Source organism: Nicotiana sylvestris, chromosome 4 (genome assembly GCF_000393655.2).
Source record: "Nicotiana sylvestris chromosome 4, ASM39365v2, whole genome shotgun sequence".
NCBI classification, from domain to species: domain Eukaryota; kingdom Viridiplantae; phylum Streptophyta; class Magnoliopsida; order Solanales; family Solanaceae; genus Nicotiana; species Nicotiana sylvestris.
In genome coordinates, this window is record NC_091060.1 from 25,188,309 (window position 1) to 25,203,280 (window position 14,972).

Sequence of the window (14,972 nt, forward strand, 5' to 3'; positions counted from 1 at the left end):
TTAGGTTCGTCTATCTTTGGTTAGAGCTAAGGGTGTCTAATGGGCCGGGTTTAATCGTAACCGGACTGGTCCGAACCAGTTAAAACCGGAATCGGCCTGGACCGGTAAGAGGGGGCTGGGTGGGGCTGGGCTAAAGGGGTAGGGTGGGTTGGTCCGTTTACTAGATGGAATTATACATATATATTTTTAAAATGTTGCTACAAATATAGATTCCCCATAACTGAAATTGCTAATGCGCATTGTACTGATCCAAATCGTATATTAACAACTACTACTTGGGAGGTCATTAATGATGTTGTTAAATTTTTACATAAATTTTATACAGCTACTGTTGAGGAGCATATTGCCCTATTGTTACTATGGCTTTAGTACATATAGCTGAAATTTCTTTTCTGCTCTTTGAATTTAAGAAGAAAGAAAAATATAAGTATATTGTTGATCAAATGCAAGCAAAATTCAAAAAATATTTCTTTTCAATTCCTCCGATTTACTTTGTAAGCACGTGATTTTTGCCCTATGTGAGAATTACTCCCAAAATTCAAAATAAAATAATTTTCCTTTTATGTGCAATTTTGAGGATTTTGTGGCATTTTTGGATAATTATTTGTATTTGTCCGTGCATGTTTATTTGTTAAATTAATAAAAAAATACAAAAATATGTCGCATTTGCATTTAGGATTTAATTCTATAATTAGGAGCAATTAAGTCTGTTTTACAAGAACATAAAAATAATGTACGTTGCATTTTTAGCATTTAATGTCCAAATTGTGTGATTTTATCGTAATGGCTATTTAATTGTGTGTTAATTGTTATTAATAGTTAATTAACACTTTCATAAATTAATTTAGTTCTATAGGATAATTTAGGATTTTTAAAATTTAGTTTTAGTTTAAGAAAAAATAAAAGAAGAAAAAAGAAGCAATAAAAGAAGAAGAAAATCGGATTGGGCCTTTTCTTCAATTTTAAACCACAAGCCCAAAACCAAATAACCCCTTAACCAAACCCCTACCGGGTCAATCCGACCCGGTCCGCCCCATAACCCAAACAAACACCCCCCTTCTTCCATTTTCATTTTTTTTAAAACCTAACCTAAAAAACCTAAAAAACACCCGCCCCCACTCTTTTTCTCCTTCCCCAAACAAACCCTCCTGCTCAAAACCACCCTCCCATGGCTGCCCGCCCCCTCTCCCTTCATCTTCAACCAGCAAACCACCCCCCTCTTCGTCCAGCTCCACTGTCATGCCGACAACCCCAGCTGCTCCGTCGACCACCCTTTCTGCTTCTTTTGCTTCGTCTTCAACTTCAGCCTTGGACGAACCACCATGGCTGCTGCTTCGTCTTCACCCACCAGCTTCCAACAGCCTCCCGTCACCCATAACCCCGCCCAGCGAGCAACTCCAGCTCGAAGCCCGGCGACCAACCTCCAAATGACCCCTCCAGCGTCGCCCAACTAGCAGCAACCAGTTCGTCACGTCCAAGCGACCACCATCGCTTCTGCCACGACCAGCCACCAACAACCAACTGTTGTTTCCCCGTCGTCTCTGAGCTTTGCCATCATCGTCGCCTTCATCGCCGGAAAAACCAGCAACGACCACCATCGCTTCTGCTATGTCCAGCCATGAACGACCACCCAACATCCAGCTTCATCCGCGAACGTCGACAACCAGTGACCCCATCGTTCTACTTCCAACTCCATATCCAGGCAGTACATCGAGGTCATGTATTCGAGGTCATGCTCAGTCATACGTCGAGGCAGTACGTCGAGGTTCCGTTCGAACCCGTACTTCAAACTAGTAGGTTTTCGTTCTCTTTTCTTTTAGTTTTCGTTCATTGAATTCATCTTCCGCTCCTTTTCTTCTTTCTATGATTATGTTCGTGTTCCGATAGGTTGGTTTGAATTCGAACCCAGGTCTTTGTTTGTATTAGAGATAGTTCGTGTTCATTTTTGTTTGAAGTTCGTTAGTTTTTCATTAAGTGCTTTAATGTCGAGTGTTTATGTGCTGGTCTTTAGTTTTTGATTTAGTTTGAATCATTCATCTTTGTTATGATGTTGTTTAATTTAGTTTGAGTTCAACTGATGTTGAGTTTAGTGATTTAAATCTACTTGTTTGTCCCGTTAAGTTCGGATATGAATCTGACTTTGTTGTTAATTCATGAACGTTGTCGATTAGGAGTTTGTTTGGCAAGTTTATTATGCAGAATTTGATTATTAGTTGGAAATTGATTAGATGAATTGGTTATAGCTGCTATAGTTTGGTTAATTGATTTAGGAGGATTGGATATAGCTGATAGGGTAGAATGGTAATTTCAGTAGTTTCAGGGGCATTTTCGAAATTTTAAATAAGTCTTAAAAAATGATTAATTTGAGTGCTCCGTCCACTAGGTGCTAATAATATTAAATTAATACATTGTTTAATACATGGTGGGGGACAATACAAGTGGTAGTGAGAATTAATACATTGTTTAATATAGTGGGGGACAAAGCATGCAGTAGTGGGATAATAAGGGAATTAAATAGAGAAAGACAAGTGGTAGTGGGAATTAATACATTGTTTAATATAGTAGGGGACAAAGCATGCGGTAGTGGGGCAATAAGGGAATTAAATAAAGAAAAGATATGTGGTAGTGAGAACTAATATATTTGTTTAATATAGTGGGGGACAAAACATTAAGTAGTGGGATTCAAAAGGGGGATGGGGAGAAGATGGTGAGATTAATTTAAGTGCTTCAAGTTTGGCTATAAATAAGAAGAGCTGGACACAAGTAAAAGGAGTCAGAATTTAAGAGAGAATTTAAGGGTTAAACATTAACTGGTCTTTCAATCTAAAAAAGGTGAGTAATTTAAGAACTAAAAACTAAAAGAGTGAGGTCTTTCTTTGAATACTGAAAATCAGAATTAGGGTTTTTTTTTTGTTGAATTAAAGTTCTGAGTTTCTTTCCTTAAGAGTCTGAAAAACAGAGAGTCAGAAATCGATTGTCCTAGTGCATTCCTGGTTCACTTTGTTTCTGCCTGTTGATTGTTGTTGGTGTTTCTGGGCTTTCATTTGGTTTGTTCCTTGAGTTTGGTTGGTTATTTGTTATTGTTTCATTGGGGTGTTGCTGGAATTCTGCTGGTTTTATTAAACACTATTACTGGGCTATTTTGTTTCCATTACTGTTGCTGTTGCTGTGTTGTTGCTACTGCTCCTGCTGATCCTTTTCTTCCTTTTTCTTGTAGTCCCTTTCCAGGCACACATTTTTTAGATTAGTACTGATGTGACTTCAAACTGCAAATATGCTGAATTAAAAGGCTTAACAGATTGCCTATTTAAAATGTGTTCAATTAATGTATTAGAATGTACATTAGGAAATATTGTATATGTTTATGCTCATCTGAAACATGTATTTACATTGTACAACTATACTGAAAATTAGACTGTGCTTAGAACTATTCTAAGTAGTTTGAACTGTTTTCTATATGCCTATGGGTACATGAATTGATAGATAGTCATTATGGGAGATTATTTTGATTTAAGAAGTATAACTCTTAATTCATGCAAACCGGAATAGAAATGAGTCAAAACTTGTGAATTTTTAATCATGTTAGTAATGGAGATCTGTAAATATTAGGCAGAATAAAAAATGGCCAGTAATTTCGCATAATCAGTAGGCCCACTATATTTTAAGTTAGGATCGTAGTAATAATTGCTAAGACCATTAATCCAATAGGCATGAGTTGAGTTCAAACAAGACGAGTTAACGATTAAGTTTAACAAACTTTCGAATAAGCATTAATGATTAAGGTTAATTCCAGTTTCAAATAGTTATAAACAATTAATTCCAACGGTTCAATTCATCTAACAATGTGGGTTTAAATTAGTTAGAGGATAATTAGTTTATTTTGGTAATTTTGTAAATTCCGTATTCTATTTATAATTTAAATTTTAGTAATATTCAATTATAGAATAAGGCATGAAACAATCTCCCTTTGTCTCGATTGCAATTTTTAGTTTGCATTTGTCTTAATCCGATAAATAAGTAGCGGCCTTTTCAAGCATGTAATTAATTAGAATTTTTCTCTTTTTTAGAGACGAACTTAAAATAGAAAAATGTAGTCACTTTAGGATTATCCTTTTAAAATAAACGAGATGAGTCTCGCCCAATAAAACGCACAAGTTGCGGGGCCCTCAATAATTGGTTAATAATTGTATAGACTTCGGGATCGGCCGTTTAGCAAATTTCACGGCTTTACCCAAAATAATGATACGCTAGTCGCTTTAGGCGCGCCTTTAACAATTTACTTTCTTAAACTCGGGTGCACATTTATGTGACCCAAATCCAAATCTCAACAGAGTCGAAATGTGTCGATAACCACAGGTACATTGATGTGACGTGGTTCGAGATACGTTTTTCACAACGTTGTAATTCTCTGTTAAAATAATAATAATAATAATAAAAGCGGTAAAGAGTTTAAAGTTTGCACATAAATTCATAATTGTATAAAATCAGATAATTAAGCTAAATACGACAGTTGAGCGACCGTGCTAGAACCACGGAACTCGGGAATGCCTAACACCTTCTCCCGGGTTAACAGAATTCTTTATCCGGATTTCTGGTTTGCGGACTGTAATACAGAGTCATTCTTTTCCTCGATTCGGGATTAAAACCGGTGACTTGGGACACCATAAATCTCCCGAGTGGCAACTCTGAAATAAATAAATAAATCCCGTTTCGATTGTCCTTTAATTGAAAAAAACTCCATTCTGCGCCCCTTTGCGGCGGCGCGGGCGAAAAAGGAGGTGTGATAGCTCTGGCGACTCTGCTGGGGATCAGACCCAGAACCACTAGTTCAGGGTTAGAAATTCGAGCTTAGAATAATTGTTGTATTTGGCTTTATCGTGTGATTGAGCTTAAATGTGCAAAATGATGTTTTTTACCGCTTTGATATTATTTGAACTGTACATATAAACTGTGCCGAAACCTTCTCTTCTCACCTCCGGGGATGTGCTTACTGGTTGAGACTCCCTATTCTGTTAGTGTCATACCCTGAAATAAAAGAGGCTCGGAAAGTTTCTAAGCCGGCTGGCCTTTTGGTTCCCGGAAAGGAGCTCATTCCTCAACTCGAGTTGTCCGCTCGGGTACACTGTTTAGAACATATACCCAGGTTGAACCTAGAATAACTTGACTTCATGCCGGATCCCTAGTAGGAACGTTTATTTGCATCATGTTACATTTGACTTAGGGGACTCAACACAGGGGTTGGGTCCGTCTAGGACAAGCAACCTGAAATGAAAAAAGACCATCCTGCTGCATCCTGTTTGTTTTGCACAATTATTTGCTTCAGATCTGCATGCTGACCGGTTTCTGAAATCGGGAATTTTTTTAAAAAATTGTGAAAAAGAGAAAAAGAAAAATAGCAGTGTAGGGAGATGATTACTTATTTTTAGAAAAATAAAATCAATGTCCGAGTAGTGTCAAAACCCTGCCGAAATTTTGGAAAAAAATTGTTTTTTTTAGTTTGATTTATTTGAAAAACAAAAGAAAGGAGTCTTGTTTACAAGTTTAGTTTATGTTGGGCGAACTATGCCGGTTTGATTCTCACAAGGCGTGAGATACGTAGGCAACCCTCGTCGGGTCCAACCTCCCATTTTGCAAATATAGAAAAAAAATGTCAAATTTTAATTTTCGTCATAGAGTCGGGCCATGCCGTTTTTTGTCAGAAATAGCCGAATGTTTCCAAAAGGGACGCCGGAAGGCTGACTTTGCATAAACGGCCACTCCTGTCATTTTTTGGATTTTTTGATCGATTGACTCACACAACCTTAAAATCTTTATCCCTGAAGTGCTGAAAGGTCGTGTTCGGAAAATCGGGTTTTTCTTTTATGAAAAATAATCAAATCGTTTTGAGTCAAATAAATTTTCTTTTGTTTAATCACATTAATAAATGTGTAGAATGAGCACGACTCAAAATGAACCTTTTTCAATCATGAATAAAATCCCCCTCCAGCTGCGGCTATGGTGGAATGATTTAGGCAAAGAAGGGCGAGACGAAGTCAAGAAACATCTGAAAGGTCTCACGGGTTTGTTGGGTATCAGGCCTCGAGGGGATATTATAAGGGCACTAGTCACTTACTGGGACCCGGCGCACAATGTCTTCCACTTCTCGGACTTTGAACTCACCCCGACTTTAGAGGAAATAGCTGGGTACATCGGTATTGCTGAGGTTCCGTTAAGGCATAAATACCTGGTTGCTCCAAGAGCCGTAGCGGTGCACCGGTTTTTGGACTCGTTAAAGATAGTTAGAACGATCCATAACCCAGACTTGGCGAAAGGGTTTTGCACTCTGAGCTTCATATACCAAAGATACGGCCACGTAGGAGGATTCAACAAGCCAGAAAATAAGTTGTGCAGCAAAAGTAACCATCGAAAGTGGGATGAACATAGACGGGTTGCTTTCATGATAACCCTCTTAGGGATTTTAGTGTTCCCAAGAAAAGACGGGAATATTGACATAAAGGTAGCTGGGGTCGTCAGTACTTTGCTCACTCAAGATGACAGCACGCTTGCGCCCATGATCGTATCTGATATCTTCCGAGCTCTCACACTGCAAAGCTGGAGGGAACTTTTTCGAAGGGTGTAACTTGCTATTACAAATGTGGATGACCGAACACCTATGTCACCGAGCCCATTTCCTGAGCCATGGATCTTCTGAGAAAACCTGCATAGAGGAGTTCTACACCAGAATTAATGAGGTCCGTTTACCTGAAGGAGTCTCGGCATGGACCGCATACTTTCGGACCCTCAACACCAGTCAAATACAGTGGACACTGGGATGGTTACCGATCGACGAAGTCATATATATGCCAGCAGCTAGGCCCCATTTCCTCTTGATGTGGCTTAAGAGCATTCAACCTTATGCGCCATATCGGGTTTTGAGGCAACTTGGGAGGTGTCAAATAATACCGAAAGATGAGGACCTGAGCACCCAAGTGATTGAAATCAGTTCCGATGGCCAGTTTCCTGAAGCAAGGGTCCGCCAGATTTGGAGCCAATGTCAATACTTGGAGGCAAATACTTGTGTACTGAATCGGGCAAGAGGGGAAGTTTCACCCGGATATCAGGCTTGGTACAAAGGGGAAGTGTCGTCTGGAAGGTCGGCTAAAAGACCTCACCTTCAAGAGTTTACCAAGTCCTCACAAGAGCATTGGGACTGGTTGGCGAAAGAAGAAGAATACAGGGCCACAATAGGCAAGTCGAAGCAGCAGGTCACAGATCTTCAGTTTGAAAGAGAAATTCAGACCGCGACCGATGAAGGGGACAAAAAGAGATCAGCCCAAGAAAATGACTCCCTTAGAGCTCAAAACCGACAAGTCATAATGGATGTCGATAACCAATGGAGAAGCCGGTCCGATAAAAGGCTGATAGCAAGGTTAAGGAATCAGGTCATTGAAAGCCGAAAGGACTTGGAAAGATCCGAGGCTAGCATAGCAAGAATGCGGGCCAGATGGGCAAAAGGTGCAGCAACGCGGAAAAAGCACCTATGGCAAGTGAGAAGGGATTATGAAAGGAGCATTGAAATATTAAGAGAAACAAATTCCACTCTTAGAGATCGGGTCTTTAAACAAGCCCGAGATACTAGAACGGACAAGGAACGCTGCTATGATTTGATAGCCCAAATGGAAGAACAAATGGAGAGGTTCCAAGATCGGCTCGTTGACAAAACTCAAGTATTGGGATTAAAGAATCAACGAATAGAACAGCTGTGTATGGAAAGGGATAGAATCAGGGGTAGGATCAATGAGATTGGGCACTACATCACCACGAGGTGCCTAACCTGTGAGGAAATGCCCTGTGATGCCCTTTTTACCTCAATCATGGGTTATGTCCACCGGATCATGGAGGAATTAAAAAGCTTGCAAAGAGGACTTGCACCAAAGCCCGCGGAAAGGCCGAACGATGCCTCGCGGGCACCAAAATTCAAGGCCTTAATATATCCTTAGTTCAAGTCTGCATTGTTGTTTTTAAAAGTCTGTTGTCTACCCTTCTGTTCTCTTTTCATATCAAACAATGTTAATAGTGTGGAGTCTGTATTTTGTTTGTCCTTTTTCAAATAGGTAGCTTGTAATAGCATATTTTGGTAATATAATAAAATAAAATAAAAATTTGTCTTTATTTGTGGCAGAACTACGCCCGGTCTGATTCATGCGGGGACATGATACGTAGGTAATCCACATAAGATTCGACCATCACTAAAAAGAAAAAGAGGCATTGTGAATAAAAGAAAGGAAAAAAGGACATAAAATGAAAGAGTAAGCCGGGATGACGCATGCAATCGAAGCAAAAACATGTTAGAAATGGTTAAACTGCCTAGGAACATTGCATTCCACAATGTGAAATTGCAATACGTGTTAAACTCTAACGCTAACAAGTTTGTTGTTTATACCAGAGAAAGAGATTTCAAAACAGTTAGTTCGTTAGAACGTTCTGGCAGATTACCATTACCACACAAGATCTAAAGGGCCCATTCCGGAAAGTATGTCTGGTTCGGACAAAAGTGGTGAGGAGGAAAAGACAGATATGCAAATGATGAAGGAGGAAGTAGACAGGTTGAGATAAGAGATAGTTGGGATGCACCTAGCCTGGGCTAAGGGACAAACATCACCAATACTTCCCCCTACTTCTACCCTTTCACCAGCTCGAACTCCGGAACACCCTTCCACTGGTCCATCAACGAGCTTCCCCATTGCCCAATACTATCAAGGGGAAACTTCCTATAATCCCCAAGCTTCACCACCCAAACAAAACCCTCCTCCACCAGCTGTTCCTGTTTTCGTGGCACCTCCACCCACCACATTGCAAAAAACATCCGATGAACCAGTATTTCAGGTTCACAACAATTAGTACTATCCTCCCGAACTCACCTTCAAAGCACCCGAGCCCTACACTTACACCCCTCACCTTCAGCTCCCGACAGAAACTGAGAGGCCAGCTAAGAATCCGGAGCAGGACGAAGTGCTCCGTAAAGTGATAAGCCTGGAGCAATCCTTCAGGAATATACATGGATTGGGCAGCCAAGTCAGTGTGTCTTATAAAGATCTGTGTCCCTTCCCCGATGTTCAATTGCCGGCAGGTTTTAAGATGCCAAAGTTTGATCTATATGAAGGACATGGTGATCCCATGGCACATTTGCGAGGTTTCTGTAGCAAGATGAGAAGGGAAGGTGGAAAGGATGAGCTGCTGATAGCTTATTTCGGTCAAAGTTTAAGCGGGTCTGCATTAGAATGGTACATAAGGTAGGATCCTAGCAGGTGGTATACCTGGGATGATCTAGCACAAACGTTTGCAGGTCATTTCCAGTATAACCTTGAGATCGTCCCCGACCGTCTCACACTGTTAAAACTTGAGAAAAAGCCTGGAGAGAGCTTTAGAGAATTCGGATTCCATTGGAGAACAAGCAGCAAGAGTCGATCCGCCAATGAGGGAAGGTGAAATGGTGGACTACTTCTTACAAACGTTGGAGCCAACTTACTTTGGTCACCTGGTGACATCAGTTGGTAAATCTTTCAATGAAGTAGTAAAAATGGGCGGTATGGTTGAAGAAGGACTCAGGTCCAACAAGATAATGAGTTATTCAACAATCAAGGCTACAACTCAGGCTATCCAAAGTGGCACGGGAGGTGCGCTCGGGAAAAAGAAGAGAGATGAGGTCGCAATAGTCGAAACAGGTACTTGGTCCAGATCAAGAGGTCCTTCCCCTCGCTACCAACCCAGAACTCATTACCCAAACTATCCATACACTCCATATAACCCTCCACAACCCTATTATCCACCACAAGAGCCACATTTCTCAGTCCATCACGCCCAAACTTATACCCAGCCTCCGGCTCGCCCACAATGGCGTGCGCCGGCTCCCCAACATACATATCCACCTCCCCAACATACATATCCACCTCCACAAAACACATATACACCTCCACAAAACACATATCTACCACCAAGGGCCTACAGGAATCCTTCAGGGCCAAGCTTCCGCGGAAATCAGGCTTTCAAGAACGAAAGGATGCAGAGGCCGAGAACATTCACTCCGTTGGGAGAAACCTATACTACTCTATTCCACAAGTTGAGGCAGATAGGCCTATTAAGTCCTGTTGAACCCAAATTGCCAAATCCCCTTCCCAAAAATCTGGACCACTCAGTAAGCTGTGAATATTGTTCGGGGGCTCCCGGGCGTGATACTGAGAAGTGTTGGAAGTTGAAGACTTCCGTACAATATCTTATTGACACAAATAGGATTGAGGTTCAGGCACCAAAGGCACCCAACATCAATGAAAACCTGTTACTGGTGCACCATGAGGCCCACATGATCGAACTAGTGCACGAAGGAGGGAAACCTAAAACACCCTCACAAACGGTAATGATGATTCGTGCTAGTCCAAACAAAAAGTGGACCAGTGGAAAGGCAGTGGTACAGTTGGGAAAGGTAGATGACAAGCCATTTGTGGTAGTAGGGAAAGGTTCGTCTGTTGCTGCGAAGAAGCCAGAGTTAGTCAGGGCTGTGCTGTAGGGAGTATCAAGCACACCAGTGTTAGTGGTAAAGGGGGTCCACGTAGAACCAGTTGTTATCAGGCCAGTAATGCAGTTGTCGATAACAAGTGAGAAAGCTGTGCCATGGAGCTACAGTCAAGTGACAGTGATGCATAAGGGGAAGGAGGTTGTGGAAGAAGTATGCGAGGCCCAGAGGTTAACTCGTTCGGGAAGGTGTTTTGTTCCCACAGAATTGAGAAGGGTTAATCCTGTAACAATAAAGAAGCCAGTGACGGAGGAAGAAGCAGAGGAGTTTTTGAAGAAGATGAAGGCACAAGACTACTCAATTATAGAGCAGTTGAGGAAGACCCCAGCCCAGATTTTGTTGCTATCCTTGTTGATCCATTCAAGCGATCATTGTCAGGCCTTAATGAAGATTCTGAATGAAGCACTTGTCCCGGACAAGCTCTCAGTGAACCATTTGGAGAAAATAGTGCACAAGATCTTCGAGGTAAACTGAGTAACATTCTCTGACGATGAGTTACCAGTAGAGGGTACAGAACACAACAGAGCACTCTACCTGACTGTGAAATGAAAAGACTCGGTGGTCACTCGAGTACTAATTGATAATGGGTCAAGTGCCAATATATGTCCTTTGGCCACTCTGAACAAACTAAAGGTTGTTGATGATAGGATCCATAAGAACAACGTCTGCGTCCGAGGTTTTGATGGGGGCGGTACTGACACAGTGGGTGATATCGTACTGGAATTAACCATTGGTCCAGTCGAGTTCACCATGGAATTTCAAGTGATAGATGTGGCGGTGTCGTATAATCTTCTGTTGGGACGACCCTGGATCCACACAGCCAAAGCAGTACCTTCTATACTGCATCAGATGGTCAAATTTGAATGGGATAGACAAGAGATTGTGGTACACGGGGATGACGGTACACATGCCGTTAGCGATGCCATTGTGCCCTTCATAGAAACCGACAATGACAAGGGCCCATGGGCTTATCAGGTTTTTGACGCAGTCTCAGTAGACAAAATTCCTGAGGGCGGGGGCCTTCCACTTCCCAGAATCGCAGCTGCAACCTTCATGATAGCCTCAGAGATGTTGAACAACGGGTTTGTACCAGGAAAAGGTCTGGGGATTGATCTGCAGGGAATGGTCCAGCCAGTTTCTTTGCCCAAGAACCTGGATACTTTTGGGTTGGGATTCAAGCCTACCGCAGCGGATGTAAAGCAGGCCCGGAAGTTGAATAAAAGAGTCTGGGTCCTTCCTAAGCCAATCTCACGTCTGTCCAGATTATTTGTCAGAGCAGGGTGCAAAAAGTTGCCAGTCCCGGAAGTTCTAGGACCCCTGATCGGGCCAGATGGAGATTTGAATGAGGGGTTTGAAAGGATGTTCGCTGATGTCAACATGATAGAAGATGGAGAGGGTTCCAGTAAGGCAGACATACAGTTTGTGGGTCCTAAGGCCAAGGTCAACAATTGGACATCTACTCCTCTTCCTACCCGGAGGGAGTCTTGGTAGTAGGCTTTGGATTTTCTTTCTTGTGTTTTGGGATTATTCAAAGGTGTAATCCAGTTTTTGTTTTATCTTTGTATTCCGTAAAAGTGTGAAACTCTGTTATCCCGCAGTTTAATAAAGTAAAAAAAATCTTTATTTTTGTTTTAATTTTGTTTTCTTCTTTTCTTTTCTGAACAGTTCTTTTCATACTGGTTCTAATAACATGGCATGCACAACGGATATTCGATCTAGTCTAAAAGATCAATCTGATTCCGAACTAACTATACAAGAGGTCGATTATGATAATGAATCGGAATATGATGAGGATGAAGCATTCGAAGAGATAAACAGAGAGTTAAGCCAGTGTGAAGAGAAATCCAAGCCCAACTTAAATGACACAGAAGCCATCAATTTAGGGGATGCAGACGATATCAGGGAAACTAAAATAAGCATCCACATTGCACCAAATATTAGGGAAGAACTAATCAAAACACTTATTGAGTTCAAAGATGTTTTTGCATGGTCGTATGATGACATGCCAGGGTTAAGCACGGATTTAGTGGTTCACAAATTACCCACTGACCCGGCATGCCCTCCCGTCAAGCAAAAATTGAGGAAGTTCAAAACAGACATAAGTGTGAAGATTAAAGAAGAAGTAACCAAGCAGCTACAAGCTAAGGTTATTCGGGTCACTCGATATCCTGATTGGTTGGCTAATGTGGTGCCAGTGCCGAAGAAAGATGGGAAGATTAGGGTGTGTGTCGATTACCACAATCTGAACAGGGCAAGCCCAAAGGACAACTTTCCTTTACCAAACATCCATATCTTGATCGACAATTGGGCCGGACGTGAGATCATATCTTTTGTAGATTGCTATGCTGGGTATCATCAGATTCTGATGGATGAAGAAGATGCGGAAAAGACAGCATTCATTATGCCATGGGGGACTTATTGCTACCGAGTAATGCCATTTGGTTTGAAGAATGTTGGGGAAACGTACATGAGAGCAATGACCATTGTGTTTCATGACATGATCCACAAAGAGATTGAGGTGTACGTGGACGATGTGATCATAAAGTCCAAGCATCAGCAAGACCACGTAGCAGACCTAAGGAAGTTTTTTCAAAGACTTCGAAGGTATGATATTAAGCTCAACCCGGCCAAATGTGCATTTGGTGTTCCATCTGGGAAGCTTTTGGGATTCATCGTCAGTCGGCGAGGTATTGAGTTGGACCCGTCAATGATCAAATCTATCCAAGATTTGCCACCGCCGAAGAACAAGACAAAAGTAATGAGTCTGTTGGGAAGGTTGAATTACATCAGCAGATTTATTGCTCAACTCACAGCAACTTGTGAACCCATCTTTCGGCTACTGAAGAAGGATGCCGCGGTAGAATGGACGGCAGAATGTCAAGAGGCATTTGACCAGATCAAAGGATATTTATCAAATCCACCTATGTTGGTTCCACCTGAGCCGGGGAGACCGTTAATTCTTTATGTAACGGTCCTGGAGAATTCGTTTGGCTGCGTGCTGGGGAAACACAACATTACAGGAAGGAAGGAACAAGCCATCTATTATCTCAACAAGAAGTTTACAGTATATGAGGTTAAGTACACTCAACTTGAGAAGACATGTTGCGCCCTAACTTGGGTGGCCCAGAAATTAAAGCATTATCTGTCATCATATACTACTTATCTCATTTCGTGCTTGGATCCACTAAAGTATATTTTCCAGAAGCCTATGCCCACAGGGAGGTTAGCGAAATGGCAAATATTACTCACAGATTTTGACATCGTCTATGTAACAAGGACGACCATGAAAGCCCAAGCACTGGCCGATCACTTGGCTGAGAATCCTGTTGATGAAGAATACGAGCCGTTGAGGACATATGTTCCTGACGAAGAGGTGATGCATATAGATGAGTTGGAATTACCTGAGGAACCAGGTTGGAAGCTTTTCTTTGATGGAGCCGCAAATGCGAAGGGAGTTGGAATAGGAGCGGTACTTATTTCTGAAACAGGACGTCATTATCCTGTTACGGCTCAGCTGCATTTCTATTGTACCAACAACATGGCTGAGTATGAGGCATGCATTTTGGGTCTGCGAATAGCTGCAAACATGGATGTCCAGGACGTTTTGGTCTTGGGAGACTCGTACCTCCTGGTGCATCAGATTCAAGGTGAATGGGAAACACAGAATTTGAAGCTCATACCATATCGACAATGTTTGCATGATCTGAGCAAGCGATTTCGATCAGTGGAGTTCAGACACATCCCAAGAGTTCACAATGAGGTTGCCGATGCTTTGGCCACTTTAGCATCAATGTTGCATCACCCAGACAAAATTCATGTTGACCCGTTGCATATCCAGGTTCGTGATCAGCATGCTTATTGCAACATGATAGATGAAGAAATGGATGGCGAGCCATGGTTTTATGATGTCAAGGAGTACCTCAGGATGGGGATATGCCCGGAGCAGGCCACCGTAGATCAAAAGAAAGCCATTCGGCGTTTAGCCAATGGATTTTTCCTCAGTGGAGGAGTGTTGTACAAAAGAACCCCCGATTTGGGATTGCTGAGATGTATAGATGCCAGTCAAGCCATGACAGTTATGACAGAGGTACATGCTGGAGTTTGTGGACCATATATGAGCGGATATGTATTGGCGAAGAATATTCTTCGAGCAGGGTACTATTGGCTCACTATGGAGCGTGATTGTATCAATTTCATGTGAAAATGCCATCAGTGTCAGATACACGGAGATTTGATTCATTCTCCGCCGACAGAATTGCACAATGTCAGCACCATGGCCATTTGTTGCCTGGGGCATGGATGTCATTGGACCTATTGAGCTGGCAGCTACCAACGGTCATAGGTTCATTCTGGTGACCATCGACTATTTTACTAAGTGGGTTGAAGCTAAAACTTTCAAGTCGGTAACCAAGAAGGCAGTGGT